This window comes from Gobio gobio, assembly GCF_949357685.1.
Source record: "Gobio gobio genome assembly, chromosome: 15".
NCBI classification, from domain to species: Eukaryota; Metazoa; Chordata; class Actinopteri; order Cypriniformes; family Gobionidae; genus Gobio; species Gobio gobio.
Genome location: NC_137108.1, coordinates 16,926,833 through 16,951,889, shown reverse-complemented (window position 1 = coordinate 16,951,889; position 25,057 = coordinate 16,926,833). Strand labels below are relative to the sequence as shown.

Below are 25,057 nucleotides of genomic sequence, written 5' to 3'. Positions count from 1 at the left end.
CAATTTGTATTTTTATCCGTACAGAGGGGAAGGGGAAGGGAAGGGAAGGGAAGGAGGCCTTCACAGGGGAGAGTCTAGTTGACTGTCTCTGTCGACACTTCAGGTCTGCATTGTGGTCATGTCTAGGCGCAGGTCAACCATCTGATCTGGATCCGGCAGACTACAGTAAACCTCGGGATAGACAGAGAGACTAACATTAACGTAGATGGCATTCTTTTTATGATGAGACAACACCATAGCATCATAGTTTGGGTGTGTTCCATAGACTGTAAAAAAGTGTACTGTATTCCTGTCACATAACAGTTCAGTCACTAGCTATGTTGCCGTCCACTTATTTTATGTGAATTTTGGGATGTAACATATACGTAAAACACTAGATGGAAACAGAGAAAAAAATGTATGTGCTCAATTGAGGTTGATAATGTTTTTATCCGATAAGAAGACATGCGCATAAAATATGAGGGAAACGTATTTACCACATAAATCCCTCAATCCCAACAAAACAACTTGCATGATTTTGTCTTTACAGAGGACGTGATTTATAACTGGAATCATTATAAGGGGTTGGTTGTAACATTTTTAATGAACTGTGTTTTAACCAACAGTGATTACTTAGCTCACTGCTTTAGCATATGGATTTGAAGTTAGTTTTACATTCAAAGCATCAAATTAAACTAGAGAAATAGCTACTTTCGATTAAGGGATAGTTCACCCAAAAATGAAAATTCTGTCATCATGTACTAACCCTCAAGTTGTTCCAAACCTGTATGAATTTCTTTCTTCTGCTGAACATTAATGAAGATATTTGGAAGAATGTTTGTAAGAAAGCAGATTTCGGCAGCCATTGACCACCATAGTATTTTTTCCCCCCACTATGGTTGTCAATGGCTGCCGAGATCTGCTTGGTTACAAACATTTTTCCAAATATCTTCATTAATGTTCAGCAGAACAAATAAAAAATAAATAAAAATACAACTTGACCGTGACTAAATGATGCATGTTTTTGGGTGAACTATCCATTTATGCAAGACAAATAACTGTATCTACAATACAATGATTGCTAGGCACTAGAGCCCTGCGCGGGACTGTTTTCTTCATCCCGCTCCCGCCCGCACCCGCCGAATTTCTGACCATTACCGCCCGCTCCCGCAACGTATGTGTTACACTCCCGCCCGCTCCCGCAATATGTATGTCCACTCCCGCCCGCACCCGCAAAACTCTGAGAATTTATTACCGCACAATAATAGAGATGCATTGATTTTGTGTCTTCTCCCGTCCCGCAGGAAAAAAAAAAAACACGTATTTGTATTGATATTATTAAAAAGATTCATGGGGTTGTTTGTTTCGTTTCCCTGGCCTGCATGTAAAAAAAAAAAAAAAAAGACAAATACATTCAAATATTATTTCGTTTTTATCAAAAACTTTGCACATAAAAATAGACTGCTTTGCAAAACAGAAAACAAAAAAACAGATTGAGAAACAAAAAACAGATCCCAATTCGTCGGTCAGTTCCGACGTAGGCCTACGTCGAACGTGACCGACTGAAAGGAAACCTGAGAAAACATGCTTCAACAGAACGTAATGTGAACACAAAATAGCAAACGGACATTTAGAAACAATCCATTTCCACTCACTAAACTTCTATGAATTGTTTGTCAAAAACACCAAACAGTCAACTTGACCTGCAGGGAGTGCTGAGCGTTTTTGGTGAGGTATGATCTGTATTTGCCAGCTGCGCAATATGTGGATACATATAACGTTATACCGCATGATTTTGCCTACCAAAACAATTGAGAAACTTCTCCAAATGTCAGACTTTCCTTGCTTAGCTTTTGTGCTGTAAATACCTCGTTTGAGGTTCTTTTCTACATTATCTATTGACATCTTCTCCATCATGTCGTTAGGCAACCTCCCTATCCCGCGATTCCCGCGGTGTTTTTTTTAGCCGCCCATTCCCGTCCGCAGCGAAATTCAAACCGCCCGCGCCCGCTCCCGCGAGATTTGCGTTGGGTCCCGCGGGACCCGGCGGTACTCAATCCCAATGCAGCCCTCTACTAGGCACAAAAAAAGTACCTTTTTCTTAATGAAAATCTTTTTTTTTTGTCATAAAATGTACAATGTTGCTCACAGTAACATGCCACTTCTCCTGTGAGCTCTAAAAGTAATGGGAGTGTGTGATATTGATGACATCACCATAGCTCTTTTCTGACTTGTCAAACCGACTGTGTTACAACTGAACCCGTGTTACAACACTCCTCGGGCCTCCCCCTATAGATTTATTATATTATAAAATATAGAAATAGAAATGTAAAAGGGTCATCCCTTTGGATTCGGTAATATTTCAGTCCCCCACACTTGTGGAAAAAGTGGAATGTTAAAAGCTTTTCACAATACTTTGGTATGGATCTTTTTTCTATCGTACACTAAGCATTTTGTCATGTCCCTGAGGCATTTCACTGAAATTGTAATTAGAAAATATTTAACAAAATGTACACAGTGTCTATATTTCTTGGCAATATTGTATTTATTTGTTACTTTCTTGTAAAACTTTCTGTTACTTTCTGTGTGTGTGTGTATAATACATAATATTACAACATTATGACCACTGACAGGTGAAGTGAATAACACTGATTATCTCTTCATCACGACACCTGTATAGTGGGTGGGATATATTGGGCAGCAAGTGAACATTTGGTCCGCAAAGTTGATGTGTTAGAAGCAGGAAAAATGGCCAAGCGTAAGGATTTGCGCGAGTTTGACAAGGGCCAAATTGTGATGGCTAGACGACTGGGTCAGAAAATCTCCCAAACTGCAGCTCTTGTGGGGTGTTCCTGGTCTGCAGTGGTCAGTATCTATCAAAAGTGGTCCAAGGAAGGAACCAACATAATATTAGGAAGGTGGTCATAATGTTATGCCTGATCAGTGTATATATGCGTATATATAATATTTGTTCTGTAGTCCAAATCTATCATAATCCAACAAATGGTTAGACATCAGAAATGTGACTCCTGGGAATGTTTCATGAATTAGGATCTGCAGGACATCACCAACATCCGAAATGATAAAGTCTAAAACCTGAGACTCTTGATTTTCTGACAAAAACAGCCTACCTCCTCCTAACATATTTTAGAGCAAACAGTGAGCAGTTATGGAAGAGATTGTGCTGTCTGTTGGTTGTCATAGGAACTGAAATTCCCACTCATAACACCAGCATGAGGCATTGTTTCTGATGTGTGATCCTGTTGAGTCAGCAGGTGTTTAGTTTTGAGTATACACCGCATAGAATTCTTTGATGTGTTTTTTCATTTTCCTGCATCTGATCTTTTATAGCTGGGCTTTATAGACAGACAAGAGGTTAAAAGCATCGCATATCCCTTTAGAACATGAGACAGCTCTGGGCTGTAGGAGTGGGAGAATGGTGTTTAATGGAGAACAAACTAGGGGTGCTCCGATCGATCGGCAACCGATCTCGATCGGTCGATAATCGCTTTGGGATGATTGATCGGCGGTCTCCAAAAAGGCCGATCTCATGAACCGATCGCATGCTGACGACACATAACCCCGCACCTGCCGTGAGAGCTAGGGCATGATATGCAGCGACACCGTCTCATTCTCTTTCCAGCGCGGGTAAAATAATTATAATGCTGAAGGTGAGGTACAATTCATATTTCTATATTAAATAACTTACGCAGTCATTTGAAAACGTTCTGTGGGACGTAAATTCACAAACAGCGCGTGTGAATCACCGCGTGCGCGCGCTCTCTCTCTCCCTTTCAATATGCTCAAATGGCTTCACACCAGCGCATCGCATGTGCACTAAAATCGAGCTGCACAGTTGACACAGGATTTGCCACTTTGCACAATCGAGGCAGTGTCGCATCGTCACTAAAGTTTATCATTTGCATTTATTTTTAAGTCTTACCAGTGTTCAAACCGCTCAGCACTCGCGCGCACGGTATGGACACACACACACACACACACACACACACACACACACACACACACACACACACACACACACACACACACAGGCCATCTCACAAAAAGCTTGCGAGTACAAATTGCGCTGAAATGGTCAGATACACACAAATGCATGCACGTAAACCCCGTCGTGACTCGCGAGTGAACGTTTGTGCAGCTGAATGAAACCGTATCCGTGTTCGCTCTTAAAGTGACAGTTGTCGAATAAACTGCTGCTGTCTCTGAGTTTCTCTCTGTCTTGTGTTGTTTGATGAACCTTTATGACACTCACTGCTCTTGAATGACTAACTTTTGCAACCTTAAGTGTAAGGATTAATCTAATTTAATTTATTCAGGGGAGACCAATATTAATTTACATTTGATTTCTTATTAAATGTCTTTAGTATTTCTTACCTCAATACTAATGTTAGATCTACCTGAAAAATTGTTTTTAAAAACAAAAATGCACTGCATGATCAAATATTTAGGTGAGATAATTATATACATTTATTATATACATTTATTTGGGAAAGATGGCCTACAGTAGCCTTAAGTTATCTAATTTTCTAAAATAAACACTTGGTGGTTCTTCAAGATCTTGACTCAGTTAATTTAGAGTTCGTTTCATTTCTACAAATGGTGCAAACTCTGCAAGATTATAGATAAAAGATTCCCATTCCCCTGCCATTCTGTGATCGGCAGTGATCGGCAATCGGCAGATCATGATCTTGGTGATCGGTAATCGGTGATCGGCCCCAAAAATGCTGATCGGAGCATCTCTAGAACAAACCATTGATCAATCTCAGGGGTGTTGTGGTGAATGTAGTCCATTACTCACACATTGACTAAATATCATATGTTAGCTGAAAGATCCCCAAATCTCTGCTGAAAGTTGAGAAATGCTAGTATTCCATAGGTAAGCTAATAAGTTAATTGGCCAAAAAGCAGAATGATTTGAGGCATCACAAGCAGTGGAGGACTTCATTTATTTAGTATTGTAAGCTGTAAGTCTGAGGTGAGAACAAAACTTGTTTAATAGGCTGTCTGAAGGCTTTGTTCAACCAGCTTTAGATTACAATACAAACATAATCTGTTCTCATTTCTATCTAAATGTGTCAGGTTTAAGGTCAGATTCAACCTCACAGCTGGCCATCTTTTGTTTGGGTTGTAATCGGAATGTATTGGGAGTCTTTGTTATTAAATAGGAGTGGGATACTGGCTCAGTATCACCATCCTGATAATGGAATGAATGCTGAGCAGAATTCTACCATGTAGTTTATTGCCAAGGTTAATAAAGATCTTGTTTTGGTTTGGTTTGACCATGTACAGACTTACTAAACAAATTTAGTTAGCCTATTATGTCTTAGACATGTCTAATGTTATGCTTTACAGATTTTCTAACAGATTAAATTAGGGCTGTAACGATTTGACCAAAAATAAAAACCTTGATTAATTGAACATTTTACCTCGATTACGATTAATGAACGATTATTTTGCTTTCTTTTTTTTTCATCTTTTCATTTTTTGCCCTTGTAAGGTTTTTGAGTAAGTTCCTGATAAGGTTTGTACTGTAAATATTTTCTACTATTAAAGGTGGAAAAAAAAAATTCTAATGAAAAAGTGCATTTCTTTGTGATATTAAAACACTTGAAGGAAACGGTTGTCTTTCAGCAGTTATTGTCTATGGGGCAGATTACTGCTAGTACATCAGATACAGATAAATGAACACAGTAGGCCTACATTACATTTATTTGAATGCATTAATGAGAGAGTGATGGTGTGTGTGTGAATTACTCATACCGTCTCTATTCATTATGAAGCTGTGAATACTTCATTATGAATACTTCAAAGGTATTAAAATATATTCTATAACGGTTGAGTTTCTAAGCTACTTTAGTGACTTTACTTTAGTCACATTACGGCGTTTCTGCACTGCTCTCTGCGCGCAATCTTCACGTGATGTGCGAGCTTCTGTCTGAGTGTTCGTTTGTCACAATATATCAGGCATTAGTTCAACATAACACACATCTGATGGTCTAAACTCGCTTTAATGTTCAAACTGGCAGGGCTTAAAACACATACAAATGACAAAGCTTTGTGAGGACGCAGGTGACAGAGGTCTACCTTCAGGGCGCGCACGCGCATTGTCAGAGATGCGACACGGCTCTCTGTCACAGAAAGAAGCTGAGCACTGAACGGATACGTATTGTTGTTTTTAAATAGTGCACAATCGCTTTAATTGTTGAAACTGGCAAGCCTTTAAACGTATTTACTTGACAAACTTTAGCACGAAAGTGAAAGCGATCTGGCTTCGGGGCTTGCGCGCGCCGTGTGTGTGTGTGTGTGTGTGTGTGTGTGTGTGTGTGTCGGTGGCAGCACGTACAGGCTATAAGAACGGTGATTAACTGACCTGTATAAACTGTGTAAAACATGCAGTTAGTGATTCTGGGCATCTATAAACACAGATAACTGCTCTTGCATCTCTGTGTGCCTGCAAACTGCACTTGATGTGACTGACAGGGCGGAGTCACGTGAAAACCGAAATAACCGACATGGGAAAAATAAGTCGGTTAGAGGTTCTGAATGTTGGTTTTGGTTATTTTTCGATTAATCGTACAACCCTAGATTAAATGTACATATTGGTAAGATTTTTGAAATAAGTATTTTATGCTCACCATAAAGGTGATTTTTAAATAAAATAAAATGCTTAAATAAAATAACGTTATGTTTCGTATTACAAAATGTATTTTAACTACTTTATAATCAAAATCTTTCCTAATCTTGACAAAACCCATATCGTCGGAAAGGTTTGAGTCTCAAGGTTCCATATTTGGTGACTGTTTTGTGATGGAAGTGATATTTGGACAGGAAAATGCATTTAAAACAATCAATGGAATGTGGATGACACCCGTGGCTATTTTTGGTATAGCGCCTAAACAAAATCTCATGGGGACTTAAATTTTTGTGATATCAACTTCAAATTTGGAACACAACTTGGTTAGACATATGGCTTTGATTTTATAGTAATTTTAGAGTAAAACATTTATTGTAAAATATATATTTTATATAAAATATAATTTTTTATTACAGTATTTTTCATTTACAGTAAATTTCAACTTCTATAACTTTTTCATACTTTCATATTTTGAAATGCTTTCACTTCTGAAAAACAAGTCTTCTTTAAAACAAGACCCAACTTAGGTCTAGACATATTCCAAAGCATTCTTGAATTACAGCCCTTTAAGTTTGGATAGTGCATTTTCATGACTATTCTCAACAGTTCGACAGTTAAGAGGTGTCCTCTGTGTTTACTTTTTTACCGTTCTCTTGCGCTTGCAGGCCAGTTCAGGACCATGATCTGTTCATTGGCCACATTTAGAAACAACAATGTCAACAGCTATGCAAAAAAAAAAACAGATTTGAGCAATAAATCGGAATTGAGCACTAAGGCTCGTAGTGTGAACGTAGCCATAGTGCTGTCATACTTGCAAGTGCACTTGTTGTGAAAGATTATAATTCAAATTGCAATATTCACAATGTTGTTTAATTTTGCCACCAATTTGATGTTGATAAATTGTGACTAGGCGATATCAGTATTAAGGCCAACACGTATTAGGAAATGTGCTTTTTCAGCATAGGATATCTCTGTAAAAGTACAACACTGTGCATTGTGAACAATCAACTACACAGTCAAGCATACAGGAAGTTCCCTCAACTGCAGTGTTGTGTGTTATCCTATTCCCATGCTGTCGTTCTACAGTAGGAGCTGCTCTGAATGGTGTAATCAGCAGAACCACAGGGTGGTCCAGGCCATTGTTTAGTACAAAATACAACGGTAAATATGATTATGAAATGTAGGGAGGTGCACTGAAGGATTATTTCTCATTATGACTAAATAGGAAAAACATTCCGAATTTTCCAAAGCCTACATTTACAGCATTGCTGTTAAAGTAGACTCTCTTTTTGTTAACATTTATAGTATAATAACATGTCAGTAGTTTGCACAAAGGCTTCAATATTTGTTCATGGCAGCTGATTATGATGTCATGATGGTCCATTCACAGTTTCTTGGATTTGTGTGCGGTTCTTTGAAATAATTACCATCAGAATTATTAGGCAATGCCTCGTTGTAAAAGTGTAATCGCTCGGAGACAGACATTTTATGGCCTGCACAGGGTAGAATTGACTTTGATATGAACATGCAGAATCTTGTTGCTGCAGGCACAACTACAAAAATAGTTTTGTAATCCCATGTCTGTTCTTGCTAAATGTTGGATTTTAAGGTGAATGCAGTGTGCTCATGTTAAGGCAGGTTTGTTTTTATAGCATCTTGCATTCATGTGGCCACAACACAAGACTTGCCCCGGGCTGATGATGATGATGTCATGAGAATTCTCCTGACACATGGATGACTCTGTGTGCTCTTTAAAGTCAGTGTTGAATAATTTCTTCTTTGATGTAAAAATTTCTTCTTTTCTTCCCTATATTGTGATGTATATCTGAGTGAAACTGCTTCTCGAACAAGAAAAAATGTCGGTCCCAGTAAATACATCAACAGAGAAGAGAAGAGATGCCACTGCAAGAAGGAGGGGATGTTGTTTAAAGACCACATGAATAAATAAAAAAAACTATAATTTGTAATGTATACTGCAATAATTAAGATTTCATGGTGACTTTAAAGATTTTTAAAGTGTGTTGTTAGAGTCAGATTTAGGATTTAGTATTATTGTCAGTATGTTCAAATGTTCAGTGATGGCGAGGTCAAATTGGGGGGTCAAAATTACCATTGTTTTCTCATATTTTAAAGAAACTTAGATTTTGTTGATTAAATTTCGTAAGGAATTATTTTTTAGAATTAGAATTTAGAATTATACATGACTTGGATACATGCATGGGCCCTATGATTTTCGCAATGTGGAAAATGCGGATGTAATCGTGGAATTCAGTCATAAAAATGTAATTTACTATATAATATGGATTTTTGATAGCCTGACGTCGTCATACTCAATTCTAGTCTGATACCGCTCCGTTGGGCTGTGATTTATGGGGCGTGTTTCAACCAAACCAGGAAAGACCTCAATTGAATAGACCTACAACCAATCAGAGCAACGGAGCGACGCATAACGTTAGTTGTCAAACACATTCAACCCAAGCGCCTTTGATGACGTGGATGATTACGTTACTGTTTATCATCTGTCCATCATCGTCTAAAGCCCGCCCTGACAATTTCATTGGTGCGAACAGTTTCTGTTCGGGCATAATTACTCCTCTACGGATCAAGTCCAGACCGAACTGCCCGAGCTCATATGTTGTGGGCGGGGCTAAATTCGGCTGGCATATAGGCTAGATTTTTGAGAAAAATGTAGGTAAATAAATCAAAAGTAGGGCTGTACACTTAATCAGTAGTGTCTGAATGTCTGTGAAATTAAACCGCAAAGAGACTGCTATATATAAATATAAATTGTCTTTAGCGTCTGTAGTCATTCAAGAAATTAGGGTGATTTTGAGGGGAGTGAATCTGCACTCAGTTTGATTAACATTAATGATAGCATGAGTAGGGCTGCATGATTAATCGTATTTTAATCACGATAACGATATCTGCTTCTCTCGATTGATTTACAAATAATCATCATGATATTGGGCCGCTCGTTGTTTATCCTTAAAACGTGTTTTTTCTTTGGGATTTGCGTTATCTTGCATTGGTAACAAGCCTCCACTAGCAGTCATGCTACTGTTTGCAGAATAAATGCACCTCTGCAACCTATGTGACAATTAAATCTGGAAAATGAACATAATTAAGAATTATTGGAAATTATATAAGGAGTTCCTAAAGGTTTTACCAGTTTTCATAAAGTTAATCAGTTGAAAATGATATCGCCACTGGGACGTTCTAAAACGCGTAACATGAAAATGTGAAAAAGCTTGATGTTAAGCGTTTTTCACGTCAAGCATTTTAGAATGTCCCTAGCCAATTTCATCTGATCTCACCTTCCCGTTTGTGTAAATGGATTACGTTATTTGTTACACTGATGAGTATAAGGAGAGGTGTGATGCTTTGGAGTGAGTGAGAACTAGCTTTCCAAGGTTTTACTGCCCTCATTCATTCAGTAACCTATTAATCATGTACTTGAGCTTTGCACCTAGTTTGACAGCCTCATCAAGAGACATACTGTTGATTTTATACAACCTTAAAAGCACTCAGTTTAGATTCAGAATGCTTGTCTGAATTAGGCAATCCTCAAAAAAAGTCTAAATGGTGCACCATTGGAAAAGCCGTGTTTCAAGAGAGAGTTTCCACAGGAAGATACACTATTGAGTAGAGCTGCATGAATAACCGTTAAAAAATTGCGATCTCGATTCAAACACCCACGTGATCTCATTCCTAAAAGACAACGATTCCGTTATGTCTATAAAACCTTTGACAAAATCACACTGGAACATTAAAGGGTAACAAAACCCTAAAACAACTTTTTTAGTTAATGATCTGCAAGACTGGGGCTTTATTAGTGCTGTTCATTGATTCGAGTAAATGTTTTGACATTTGTGTATAAAGTGTTTTAATTCTACAATATTTGGTGTAAAAACCCTCTTAAGGTTGAACGGTGGCTACTGCAGTTGAATTTTCCTATTGGACGTTGTTGGTCATCGTAACGTATGTTGGCTCTTCCAACGGCTCACTTCTTTTATTCAGTTTAACTTTTATTTGAGGAAATCTATTTATAATAAGCTATTAGGTTTGAACGTATTGGTCCTGCACTGCCTATTGATTTAGTTAATTTGAATGAAAATACATTGCATGTATCTGACCTATTTTTAGTGGCATTCAGTATAAGGATTTGACTGTTGATAGAGGTCAGTGGTCCCATTCTCTCTTGCGAAACAGTCTGACAGCTGTCAATCAATCAGTCACTGCGGGTCTCAGGTGCACGCCCACTGCTCAGCCCCGTCCTCAGTTCGTCCCCATTGTCTCCGCATGGGCTCTGCCCACTTTTCCAGCATTTTTCAAATATTGCCAGTGGGTGGAGTTATGGGCTCTGGTCAGGGGTTGAGTTACCCTTTAAAATCTGAGTTGGCACAGCCACTGAGCCTGAGAAAGCAATTGTCATTTATAGATACGAAACCGCTTCACAGATAGTTTTTCAACCACACAGTATTGTAAGGCCGCTGAAACCGCTCCAAGGATCGGTAGCGATAGCGACTCGAAGGCCGTTTGTGCGTTCGTGTTTCAGCTGGGCAAAATGGATTTAATTATAATATTCTCTATCTGACTCCATTTATCATATTGTCGAATTTAGGATAGAATGCCAATGGGTTGTTTGGTCATTTATATCTAATAGTAAATCATACATTTAATCATTCCGTTTTAACCTTTTGTTGCAGCTCCGTTCTGGAGATAGTTAATAATTACAGAGTAATTCAGAAACTATCAAAATGTAACAATTTTATTAACAGTCAGGTAAATGTATAATGCCAATTACATAATCAATTCAAAGATAATTCGTACATAAGATCAAATACTCTGTAGCAAAGAATAAGATATCGATACCTGACTTCTGAATATTAGGTACGGGCCAACTCTATTACAGTATGGGCCCCGAACTCATTGCTGCGTCGCTTTAAATAACTTAGACCAGACCAAAAACTGTTTCAAATGGAAATACATGAAAACAAAGGGAATTTAAATTGAGTCGAATTCCCATTTGGCTTGATTGAAAGGAAACCAAATGGCTCCAACAGCCACACCCACCATCATAAGTAAAATAAGCTCTAAGCTCTAAAAACTCTTATTAACTTCTTGTATATTTCTGTGCTTATGAGATTTTTGTACCATTCGCACTGAGACATTTCAAACGATACCAAACACATATAATATTGTAAAGTGAGAATTGACATTGAAATATACCCAAAATCTATTGGATTTTGTGAACTCCCAGGAGAGGGGATCAGGAGTTTGGGGGAAGTTTGGGACAAGGTAAATACATGCAAATGAAGCCATTCTCAGTTGTTTCACTCTGTGGGACGTTGTCTCAGATGAGAGTAAAATCTGAATCCACTCATACAATTATCAATCTCTTTCATTAATTTTCAGACAGTCTTTCTGAAAGTTACACATCCAGACAATCCGGCCTGGTTCTTTATATTCTTACAGGATCATTACCTCTGTGTTACAAATCAGATTATCACAGAAGTACTGGGATAAAAGTTTATAGCTTGGATATAAGCACTGATGCCTACAGACGTGATCAAAATAGAGAAAATCCTTGCTCTAGTAATGTGTAAAGTAATGTGGTAACAATTGTATTGATTGCATTTTTACGTCATTGCATCACAAGAGATTTGTTCAAAAACACTGATTCATCCAGTACTGAAACAAGTGAAGTATTTATCATTGAATCAATTAATTTAAACCAATTAATGAAACATTTTAAATAGACTGCAGTAATTAACATTTTGTCAGAACCTCTAGTAAATTACATTTTATTTTGTTTAGTTGTCTTTTGTCTGTTCAGAACCGTGGGAGTATTGTGATCTCTATTTGAAACAACAACAACAACAACAACAAAATCTTGATTCTCAATATATCCAGAATTGTGCAGCTCTACTATTGAGTATCTTTGGGAAAATCTGCAAGATTGTGGTTCTGTCAGTTGGTAAGCTTGAGCAAATATCCACGTCATGGTCATGTTCTTCGTGGCTTCATATTGCATATGAGCTCATAATTTTCAGTGATGGTCGCCAGTGCTTTCTGAATGGAAAAGTCTGTTCTCGTGGGTGTGTTTACTGCCAGTAATTAGATTTATGAGCCACATTTGAATTCTTCCAGTCTAGCCTCAAGTGAAACTTTAAAAGCCGTTCCACTTTTTTGTGAAGCCTATATTATTAATGTCTACTTTGCCTGAAATATTTTAATAATTTAAAACTTAAGAAGGTATAGAAGTTTTCTGAGTGCATGTAAGTGTTCTGATGTGCAACGGTGAGGACTTCAGATGATGCAACATGATTTTGTCGGTCATGCCACACGACTTCTTTTTATCATTATTTACAAACCCTCATGTTGTTCCTCTATGACTTTCTTTCTTCTGCAGTACACAAAAGAAGATATTAATAAGATAACAAGAAATTTGTTAACTAAACAGTTTTAGTCACCATTATTGATACAACACTCAAAATATCTTATTTTATGGTCCACAGAAGAAATAAGGTCATGCAGGTTTGAAACAACATGAGGGTGACTTGAGGGGTTTTTGATGAGGTTTAAAACAAGTTCAACTTAATCTACTTAATCTAATCTAATCTTAATCTGACACAAAGTCATGTTTTCAGTAATGCAATGACAAGGGGAAAGACATTCCTTCGAGTTCAAAAGGTTATTAAATCACTGTTTGGGCCATAAAGTAGATCTATAATGGCCAAAAATCTTTTTTTGATGAACAAACATCTAAAAACACAGAATCAGTGTAATTGTGGGTAGATTTTTGTATGCAAACACTTTTTGTTTTGTTTTTTCTAATACATCACACTAGTATTAACACATACTGCAATGTGTAAGCCTTGTGGCCATACTTTCAAGCCAAGAACTTATTCAAACATTAAACCTGATGCAGTGTCTTGCCTTATAGACTTTCATTGTATATGCTTAATTTTACAAACTGAGGGATGAGTCGAATAAATTTTCTGTCGTAACCAAACCAACATCTCACCAACTGTTCAAATCACTGCCAGCTTCTAAAGCCTGTGTGTGTGTGTGTGTGTGTGTGTGTGTGTGTGTGTGTGTGTGTGTGTGTGTGTGTGTGTGTGTGTGTGTGTGTGTGTGTGTGTGTGTGTGTGTGTGTGTGTGTGTGTGTGTGTGTGTGTGTGTGTGTGTGTGTGTGTGTGTGTGTGTGTGTGTGTGTGTGTGTGTGTGTGTGTGTGTGTGTGTGTGTGTGTGTGTGTGTGTGTGTGTGTGTGTGTGTGTGTGTGTGTGTGTGTGTGTGTGTGTGTGTGTGTGTGTGTGTGTGTGTGTGTGTAGGAGTACGTGCCTGACCATTCTAGAACATAATGATGCAACGATTTGCATCATGCTTTTATGCCTATTACACACATTACGTTTCACTAGCATATCCATTTAGCAAGCTCAACCTCATCTTTATCAGTTTTAATTTGTTGGCACTGTAAACAGTGATTTCTACTGTGTTGTGGCCTTGGTTGACCAGGACTGGGAATGATTGCTGTAACATGCAGCACAGCTCTGGCAGACATGGCAGTCCTAATGGCTTTGTCTGGCACTCTGTCGATTTGAGGTTAACTGCTGATCCCAGAACAGCAGTAAATCACACCACTGATTGAATGGAAGTGAGAGCTGGACGCAGGCTGATTTCAATCTTTATTTGCTAAATTAATTGTTGTATTGATTTGTAGGGCTTTTCTGAGATTCTTTGTGGTGTTTATTGTCCATCACATGTGGTGGATTTGTTTATTCGTTTATAATAAGTGTCCAAGATATGGGCAAGAAAAAAGCTTTTAAAAATCTATTTTAAAATGCTTGTGTTAATTTCTTTGTTCTAATTGGTTCACATTTAACAATAAAAAAACGTTATGCCATTTTCCACAAAAATCTAAATGTAACCGCTCAAATGTTGTTTGTTATGCAGTCAGGTAAAACAAAACATTTTTTAAATATATTTTTCAAAGTTTAAAATATTTTACACACAGATTGCACCCCACGTTTTTAAATATTTAATAAAAAGCATAAACATTTCAAATTATTCCTTATAAAAATGTGTGAATTAATCATAAGTATCAATAAAATATTTTAAAACATTTTGGTGTTTTGTTTATAAGAAATAATAATAAAAGAGTATGCCTTTTTAGGGGTAATTAATAAGGTTTTATTTTCAAGAATTACATTCTTTCAATGAGGATTGCTTTTTGAATATGAAAGCAGGAGAGTTGTGTACTTCTTACATATTTGACAAGCAGAATGAAATTGATACTGAGACTGATCTGTCAAAACTATTATTTTTATAAACAAACCTCCATCCTGTGACTTGAGTGACTGTTGGCTTTACATTTTGTACCTTCCTCTTCCTCTCCAGATCCGTCCTCAGAGAGATGCTCATGATTTGCTGACAGAGAGTTAGCACGTGTCTGCTAGACGGCCCTGTTGGACTGTTCCCTATGGCTCCTGGGGTTGACCTGTGAAAAGTAGTCAAGCTGGACACCGCCGTATCGCCCCCCACTGCCACAGCCTCAGCCCTGCCCGTCCCGCTCTCCCCCCAGAACCCTCATCATAACTGCCAACACCTCTGGAACCCACCCACCTCTGCTCCAGACCACCAGGAGGAGCAGTATGTAAGCGAGACCACGGCCAATGATGTCTCCAGGATTTACAGAGATGCAGGAACCATCACAGGTCAGTGTGTACAAAATTCGGGGGTTGGCCCTGTCCAAAATGGCACACTTCATATGCACTTATGGTGTGCGAGTGTCTGTTAAGTCCATGAGACCATAGGATGTCCCATTTGTCATTTTAGAATTCAGAAGTGTGCGCACGAGCATCCCCTTTGCATTTGATATGCACCCTTGATGTGCACTTTTGCAGAGCCTGCACTGTTGCGAGCTTCTTCCGACTCATAGGAAGACCACAAGTGTTTAAGGTGTCATTTGGGACAGGGCCTTTGTCATTTTAGGTTGCTCGAGAGTGCCCCCTTTGTGGTCGATATTTACATAAACATAGACTTAATGTAATTGAATTGATAATAGTGCAGATTTTACAAAAGCAAAAAAAAATTTACATTAACACTTTGATTATTTTTGTACTTGCTTAGTACTCAAAATTCACTCATAATTGAACAAAAAAATGATGTGGTGCTTTTGTTAATCTGACAAGCGTCATTATTTTGTCAATTCAGGACCAAATATTTCTAAAGTGATTTCACTTTTAGGCCTGTTTATGAATGGTTAACTGTAAAACTATTCTTGCATAAATTGGAACATTCAATTCAATAAACCTGTTTTTTAGAATTATTTACTGAACAAACATTCAAAAATGTTTCTTGGACCATGCATGTACAGTACATCACTTTTGGAAAAAGTGAGAAATTATAAAAGTAACTAGTTGCTTCTAATAAGACTTTCTGAACTTAGTACCTCCCTTCAGTTTTTCAGCATGAGTAATAATGTACGGACAGCCAACACACACACACACACACACAGGGCTGTTTGGACTCCATTTTTTATGAAACTAGGTCAAGAGGCATAAAGTTTATTATCTGCGCTGCGCCAACACTGATGCCTGGCCTGTGCTGTCATTGGTCTCATGTTTCTTCAGCTTCAGTCCTGGATTCTGTCATTGGGATCTTGATGATTATTATTATTATGTGACGCATTCAATCTTGGGTCAGCGGTAAAAGTCTCTACGTCTTTTCTTTTAAGACTGAAACAAACCCTTTTCCCCCTTGGTAATACGTTGGGAAAGAGCTGACCCACTAACTCTCAGAGTCAGAAGTTTTCCACTCGTAGTGTTAAAAATAGCTGTTGTCTAGCTGGAATTGTGGCTCTTTGTTATAGTGTTGTAGAGGTGCTCAGGTATAGCGTTTAGACTTCAATGCTGATATGCAGATCACTCTGGCTCTCTGGGGTATAAATACATTATAGTGTTGTCAAAAAGTACTGGTACTGCGGTACCAAGTTTGTACTGAAGTTTTAAAAATGTAACAATACCAGCTTTTTCAGCAGTACCAGTAGTACCGAATCTGGTACCCGCTGACAGGCGACTGCTTTCAAGCATTCTTGTGCTTATTTGTGTGCATGCTGTGTGAAAAGCGTCAAAGGTTTCTCTTTACAATCAGAGGCTTTTAAGTTAGTCAGAAGAATTCACTCATTTTTTTTAGCCACATTTTTTTAGCACAAACTTTAGGGGTGTGTCCGAAATCCCCCTTGTACCCTTAAATAGGGCACTATTTGAGGGGACAGCCATTTGTAGTGGTGTCCAAAACCGTAGTGGATGTAATTGAATGCACTTATTCAATCCCACAATGCACCACAATAACGAGTGTACAATCGATATACGCTCAACGGCTAGAGAATACCCATAATGCACTGTGACGGTCTCGCAGAATGAATTTCCCCGTCTGACCAGAAGATGGTGACCGCAGCTGAATCATCAATCCATCCATTTTCCAAACCATTGCTCCGATATGGCTACAGCTTAATATCATACAGGTATAAATTCCTTTTTAATTGATTATTAAATTGTATAATTTAGGTTTATAGATCGATTCCGTGACTGAGTTTAGATAAATATTTTCATTACTGGAGCTGCCAGTTTGCTATGTTTCAAATGATTATTAAACAGCAAGCACAAACTATGCAAAAGTGGCAGCCCTTCCCGCACACAGAGATGAATGGAAGTGAGAGCTGTGACAGAGATGGGTCACATAATGTTTAGTGAAGTTTTGTTCAAGCATCTGAGAACCACAAAGATTTAAAGATTGGTCTTGAGATTTAAAAATCCCTATCGGTTCACCAAAATGAAGATCGATTAAAATTGGTTAATCAGTATTGTCAACCCAGCCCTAATAAGTACCGAAATTAGTAGGGTAGAGTGGGGGGAAAAGCCCCCATGGGGTAAAATGCCCCCCTAAAGTTTTTCTCAAAATAACCACTAGATAAAATCAAGATAAGTTTGTGTTGTTGCTATGGACTACTATGACCACTTTGAGTGATGTAGAAGTTTTCACTGCGAAGCTTACACTGATGACATATCTGAGAGTAATTTTTAACAGTAAGAAAAAAAGTGTTCTTAAGCTTGTTGTTTTGCAGAACATCACAGTTTTATATGAAATGAGAAGAGCAAGGCCTTTAGTTAGTGAGTACTTGTTATTTAAGGAAAATATAATACGATTTTCAGAATTGCATAACTTTTTTTTCAAGCCTAGTCGGTGTGGTAAAACGCCCCCAGCCACTTGGGGTAAAACGCCCTCAGAGAGCATCGCTTTCCACTATCATAAATACTGTAGTTACCATGGTGTGAAAAGCACATTCTTTGTTTTTCAATCAAATGTAATCTAACTAGGTGGTTGAATAAAGACTTAAAGATTTAAAAATTACCTCACATTAGCATCAGCTAGCAAGTTAGCTACCAGTTAGCATCAGCTAACAATATTTTTTAAAAAAAAAGTAAAAAGTATAAGATTTTCAAAATGGTTAATTAATAATATTCATATTTATCTACTGTTATTTTGCCTTGTCTTTTTAATGTTAAGCTAAAACCTGCTTGCACTCTGATTTTGCTGTAAACTGTTAAAATGAGTGGGGTGGGGTAAAACGCCCCCTTTGTCATGAGATAAATCGAGGAAGCAAGTGCAGGTCAAAAACTCTTTAATTAGACTCAGCTGTGACAAGACAAACAGCAACACTAGCAGGTAACGCAGGGACCAGATGATCAACACCGTGAGGCTGAGCTGGTGCAGAGTGAAGTGAAGGTGATGATGACGGTGATATCCAGCGTGAACGATAAACGGCAAACACGAACGGGAATCCCAGGACAAGCACCACACGATCACAGCACGGGAACAGGAACACAGGATTAGACACCAGACAGCACAAAACCTCGACAACGATCTGACAAAGGAGAGGAGAAAACGGTGAGTATTTAAACAAGATGATGATGAGTTGCAGCTGGCGCCGATGATGAAGTGAATGAGCATGATTGCTCCGGCCACGCCCACAGATCCACGCAGCACATACACAAACACAAAAGACAGAGACACGAGACAAAAAGAAAGCAATGCATTCATGAATCGTGACAGTACCCTCCCTCCTAGGAACGCCTCTTGGTGTTCCCAGACTCCCTTACCTGTCGATTGTAATCATCGATAAGGGAGTGATCCAGAATGTCTCTCGTAGGGACCCAACTTCTCTCCTCCGGACCGTAACCTTCCCAGTCCACCAAGTACTGGACTCCGCGTCCCCTCCGCCTAGAGTCCAGAATACGATTTACCGAATACGTAGGTTCCCCATCTACGAGACGCGGCGGGGGAGGAACCGGAACTGGCGGGTTAATTGCTGATCGAAACACAGGCTTAATCTTGGATACATGAAACACGGGGTGAATTCTCCTGTACACTGGAGGAAGGTTGAGGCGGACTGCCACCGGACTAATGATCTTGGTGACAGTGAACGGGCCAATGAATTTGGGTGCAAGTTTATATAAGAATATTCTTAGCCACACTTTTTGACCAACGACGTATACGGGAGGCTTTGACCGGTGGCGATCGGCCTTAGCCTTGGTGCGCGACCTCACTAGGAGTAGAGTCTCACGGGCTCTAGTCCAGGTGCGGTGACACCTCTGGACAAAGGCGTGTGCGGAGGGAACCGCGACTTCGGACTCCAGACTGGGAAAGATAGGTGGCTGGTAACCTACACTACACTCAAACGGAGACAGGCCCGTAGATGACACTGGTAATGTGTTGTGGGCGTACTCCACCATAGACAGTTGCTGACTCCAGGAAGAAGGATTCTTGGATACCAAACACCGCAGCATTCTTTCCAGATCCTGGTTGGCTCTCTCGGTCTGGCCATTGCTCTGGGGATGAAACCCTGAGGAAAGACTGACAGTCGCTCCCAGTAATTTACAAAACTCTTGCCAAAATTTGGACACAAATTGGGGTCCTCTGTCGGAAACCACGTCAATCGGAAGGCCATGTAAACGAAAGACGTGATCTACGACAGCCACCGCTGTCTCCTTGGCTGAGGGTAATTTGGGCAAGGGAATAAAGTGAGTCGCCTTCGAGAACCGGTCCACCACGGTTAAAACTACCGTGTTGCCCTGGGAGGGCGGGAGGGCGGTGATAAAATCTAGAGCGATATGGGACCAGGGTCTCGAAGGGACAGGCAGCGGTTGAAGTAACCCATCTGGGGGCCGATTGGAAGACTTACCAATAGCACAAACCGAGCAAGCCAAAACAAAACTGTGAATGTCCCGGGCCATAAGTGGCCACCAGAATCGTTGCTTAACCAGAAAACTAGTACGGGTCACTCCTGGATGACAGGCTACGTTGGAACAATGCCCCCACTGAATAACGTCTGACCGTAATCCCTCCGGCACAAATAATCGGTTCGGTGGGCAACCGACCGGGGACGTTACCCCTTCTAAGGCCTTCTTGACCTTCGATTCGACCTCCCATGTGAGTGTGGAGACAAATAGGGTCTCAGGTAAAATGCACTCGGGAGTAACCAGGCGTTCGGAGCGATCAAAAATACGTGACAAAGAATCGGGTTTGATGTTTTTGGAACCCTGGCGGTACGAGAGAGTAAAATCAAAACGACCGAAAAAAAGTGCCCACCGAGCCTGCCTCGAGTTCAATCTTTTAGCGGACCTAATATACTCCAAATTCTTGTGATCGGTCCAGACAATAAAAGGTACCCCCGACCCTTCTAACCAGTGACGCCATTCTTCCAACGCTAACTTGACTGCCAACAACTCTCTGTTACCAATGTCATAGTTTCGTTCGGCTGGAGACAAGCGATGGGATAAAAACGCGCAGGGATGCATCTTCTCGTCCGTGGAAGAACGTTGGGACAACACTGCACCTACCCCCACCTCTGACGCGTCGACCTCCACCACGAACTGACGTGAGGAATCAGGGGCTATTAGAATAGGGGCCGAAACAAAGCGGTCTTTCAGTTTGGTAAACGCTGCCTCAGCCGCGTCTGACCACCTGAACGTCGTTCTGGGGGAGGTCAAGGCAGTCAGAGGTGCGGCTAGTTGGCTGTAATTACGAATAAAACGTCGGTAGAAGTTGGCGAATCCCAGAAACCTCTGCAGGGCCTTGCGGGAATCTGGGATTGGCCACTCAACCACAGCCTTAATCTTCTCAGGGTCCATACGTACTCCCTCAGACGAAACGATGTACCCCAGAAATGGAACCGACTGTGCATGGAACTCGCATTTCTCCGCCTTGACAAAAAGCCCATTCTCCAACAACCTCTGGAGCACTCGTCGAACGTGCTGCACATGTTCCTGGAGAGAAGAAGAAAAAATCAATATGTCATCCAGGTAGACAAATATGAACTGATCGACCATATCTCGCAGCACGTCATTGACGAGTGCTTGGAAGACTGCTGGGGAGTTGGACAGCCCGAAGGGCATGACCAAGTATTCAAAGTGACCCCTGGGAGTGTTAAAAGCAGTCTTCCACTCATCCCCCTTCCTGATGCGGACCTCCCTGCAGTGACGCTCCCTGCAACCTCTCGAAAGCTGAAGACATCAACGGCAAAGGATACGTATTCTTTACTGTGATGTTGTTCAACCCCCGGTAATCAATACAAGGTCGCAGAGATCCGTCCTTCTTCCCCACAAAAAAGAACCCCGTCCCCGCTGGAGAAGAGGAAGGGCGAATGAGCCTAGTTGCTAGAGAATCAGAAATGTATTTCTCCATGGCCTCCCTTTCAGGAACAGAAAGCGAATATAACTTGCCCTTAGGCGGAGATTTACCTGGCAATAAATCTATGGCACAGTCGTAGGGACGATGCGGAGGCAGAGAAGCAGCTCGAGACTTACTGAACACTTCCTTCAGGTCGTGGTACTCCATGGGCACGTTAGACAAATCCACTGCTTTCTCCTGTAACACAGACATAGGAACAGACGAACAGGCAGACACAAGACAGGACTCATGACACTTAGTGCTCCACTCCGTAATGGACCTCCGGCAACAGTCCACTCTGGGGTTGTGTTGCGATAACCACGGATGACCGAGTACTATGGGTGCAAGAGGGGAGTCCATGATGAAAAATGACAGAGTTTCCGAATGGTTACCAGACGTGATAAGGTTAATGGGTCCAGTAGACAGTGAAATCTTGGGAAGCTCATAACCATTGAGTGCGTGGACTGAAATGTCATGTGGAAGTGACTGAAGAGGAATCTGAAGGTGGTGTGCGAGAGTACGGTCCATAAAATTACCTTCCGCTCCGGAATCCAAGTCAATCAGTCCATCCAAGGTGTTAGGCAGGTCCAGGGTGTAGATCTCCTTCTGGATGCGGTCAGCCAGCCCATGCAGGAACATATCCCACTGCGCCTCGTTGTTCCATTGGCACTCCGCCGCGAGAGTCCGGAATTCGATCGAGTAATCCGAAACAGACCTCTCTCCCTGGCGAAGCTCGGCGAGCACCCTCGCCGCCTCTCTTCCGGAGACCGCACGGTCAAACACCCGCTTCATGACGGCGGAAAGTGCCTGGAACGACCCGCATTATGGGTCCTGGTTCTCCCACACTGCCGTTCCCCAGAGTGCTGCTCTCCCAGTCAGCAGAGAAAGAACAAATGCGACCTTGGATCGCTCATTGTTGAAAGTTCTCGGTTGCAGTGCAAAATGCATGGAGCATCCAGTCAGAAACGCACGACAGAAACTGGGTTCTCCGGCATACCTCTCAGGCACAGGTAGACGAGGTTCCGACTGGGAGAGAGGATCTGATGGTGTGGGAGGAACGAACGGTGTGGGTGGCGCAGTGGGAGCTCGCAGTTGTTGAATTTGCTGGGTGAGCCCGGACACCTGCGTCACCAAAACCTGAACAGCACGGCTAGTGTTGCTGAGCCCCTCCTCCTGGGCGTCCATGCGTTGAAGGCTGCTGTTAACAAATGACTCCATGGTCATCGGAGCTCCGCCTGCTGCTTCCATGCCTTGGTCAGATCGTTCTGTCATGAGATAAATCGAGGAAGCAAGTGCAGGTCAAAAACTCTTTAATTAGACTCAGCTGTGACAAGACAAACAGCAACACTAGCAGGTAACGCAGGGACCAGATGATCAACACCGTGAGGCTGAACTGGTGCAGAGTGAAGTGAAGGTGATGATGACGGGGATATCCAGCGTGAACGATAAACGGCAAACACGAACGGGAATCCCAGGACAAACACCACACGATCACAGCACGGGAACAGGAACACAGGATCAGACACCAGACAGCACAAAACCTCGACAACGATCTGACAAAGGAGAGGAGAAAACGGTGAGTATTTAAACAAGATGATGATGAGTTGCAGCTGGCGCCGATGATGAAGTGAATGAGCATGATTGCTCCGGCCACGCCCACAGATCCACGCAGCACATACACAAACACAAAAGACAGAGACACGAGACAAAAAGAAAGCAATGCATTCATGAATCGTGACACCCTTGTTACAAATTACATTTTTGTACAAATCTAATAACATGAAAACTCTGGACATTTTCATACTTGGTTTATAATTTATGTCATTGTCACTGAAAACTATAACTATTCTTGACGCATTTAACTTTTGTTCAATAGAAAAAGTTGCACAGTCCTTAAGGGGAGCGTTTTCCCCCACTCTACCCTACTGAGAACCATGAAATGTTACTGGTATTGGTACGTCTACAGAAATGTTGGCATTTTCACAACACTAATGCAGATTCCCTAAATACATGCCATTCGTGCTCGTGTGATTTCTCTGGACACTTATTTCAGTCATATTTGTGAAGTACTAGGACATTATAGGGTATTAAAAAAACATGAACTGCTGTTAATTGATCATGTTGGATTTGCTTTTTGTGTCTAAGCTGAGTTAGCATTATGGTTTTGAAAGGAACGTCTCTGCACTGGTGGTCTAATCTAATCTGGCCTGAAACAAGCTTTTAAAGTTCAAAGATCTCGTCATGCGTCAGTGTTAATGACTAGAATGTACATTTGGACTGCTCGGTGTTCACTGTCTGGTTTGCAGGATGGAGTACTCATTTATTTTCATCAGGTAAAAGCATCTCAATCCATCTGTTGTGCAGGTGTGTGTGTGTGTGTGTGTGTGAGTCTGTGTGTGTGTTTGAGTGATCTGATATGTGTGGTTTATGAGGACATAAATGTGTATAATGACATGGGTATTACAATACAAACATGTTTTATACACTTTCAGTGTCCTCGTAAACCACATGTCTTAAACACACACAGTGTACAATATAAAAAACATTATGCCAATGGAGAGTCCTCGTACAGTGTGTGTGTGTGTGTGTGTGTGTGTGTGTGTGTGTGTGTGTGTGTGTGTGTGTGTGTGTGTGTGTGTGTGTGTGTGTGTGTGTGTGTGTGTGTGTGTGTGTGTGTGTGTGTGTGTGTGTGTGTGGGCATGTTTTCGTGAAATATCAGGACACAAATGTGTATAATGACATGGGTATGACATAGGTATTAAAAAAAGAGGGTGAAATATGAGGACGTTCCCCATGTCCTCACTTTTCAAAATGCTTATAAATCACACAGAACAAGTTTTTTTTCACAGAAAGTGAACTGCACAGTCTCCTGTGAGGGTTAGGTTTAGGGGCAGGGGCAGTGTAAGGGGACAGAAAATACGGTTTGTACAGTATAAAAACCATTACGCCTATGGAATGTCCTCACATTTCACAAAAACAAACATGTGTGTGTGTGTGTGTGTGTGTGTGTGTGTGTGTGTGTGTGTGTGTGTGTGTGTGTGTGTGTGTGTGTGTGTGTGTTATACTGTGGATACATAGACAATAGTATAGCAGTGTGTTTGAATAGAACTGCACATCCAACTGCTTTCGTTCCATTCATTGGAGATAAATGCCTTACACCAAATTAACGTAACTGGCAAGTGTAAATGGATTTTTGGCACCAGCTTTAGGCTGTCGTAGTTTTTCCTGTGGCCTCCTAGAGACGCATTGTGTGAGCCCTTAAAACAGCCTCTCATGAATTTTCTCTGCTCGTCTTTAAGGGGCTGTAGTTGTGTAACACCATTATGTTTATGTGTGATCAGAATGTAAACGTAAGACGAACATTTTTGGTCACTTCCTTAGTTTACAATGTCCCCAGAGAAAAAGGAAGGATGGGAAAGAGATCTTGGATTAGCTTCTTCTTTTTTTTCTTTTCTTTTTTAACTCAAAAATATTTTTTGTCCGGTTTTTAATGGGTTGTACATTCATAGTTGGCTAAATTTGTTTTATTTGATCCACAAAGTTTGGTTATGCACTGTAAAAGCACTGTTCTATTTTAGAATCATGAAGCATTTTGATGTAACTCTCAGGTTAAGTGTAACACGTTGACTAGAATTGCACATTGCATTGCAAATTGCATGTTTTTATAATAATATTTTTTTTCCCTCACC

General features: G+C 40.5%; 1 protein-coding gene across 1 annotated transcript in view; it reads left to right on the top strand.

The window, feature by feature from the left end:
• trak1a (trafficking protein, kinesin binding 1a) overlaps positions 1-25,057 on the top strand; it is a 105,499-nt gene that overhangs the window by 10,396 nt on the left and 70,046 nt on the right. The window contains exon 2 of the mRNA XM_079836886.1: positions 15,036-15,352. The gene's annotated coding sequence lies outside the window, so the exon portion shown is untranslated. The remainder of the gene's footprint in view (positions 1-15,035; positions 15,353-25,057) is intronic.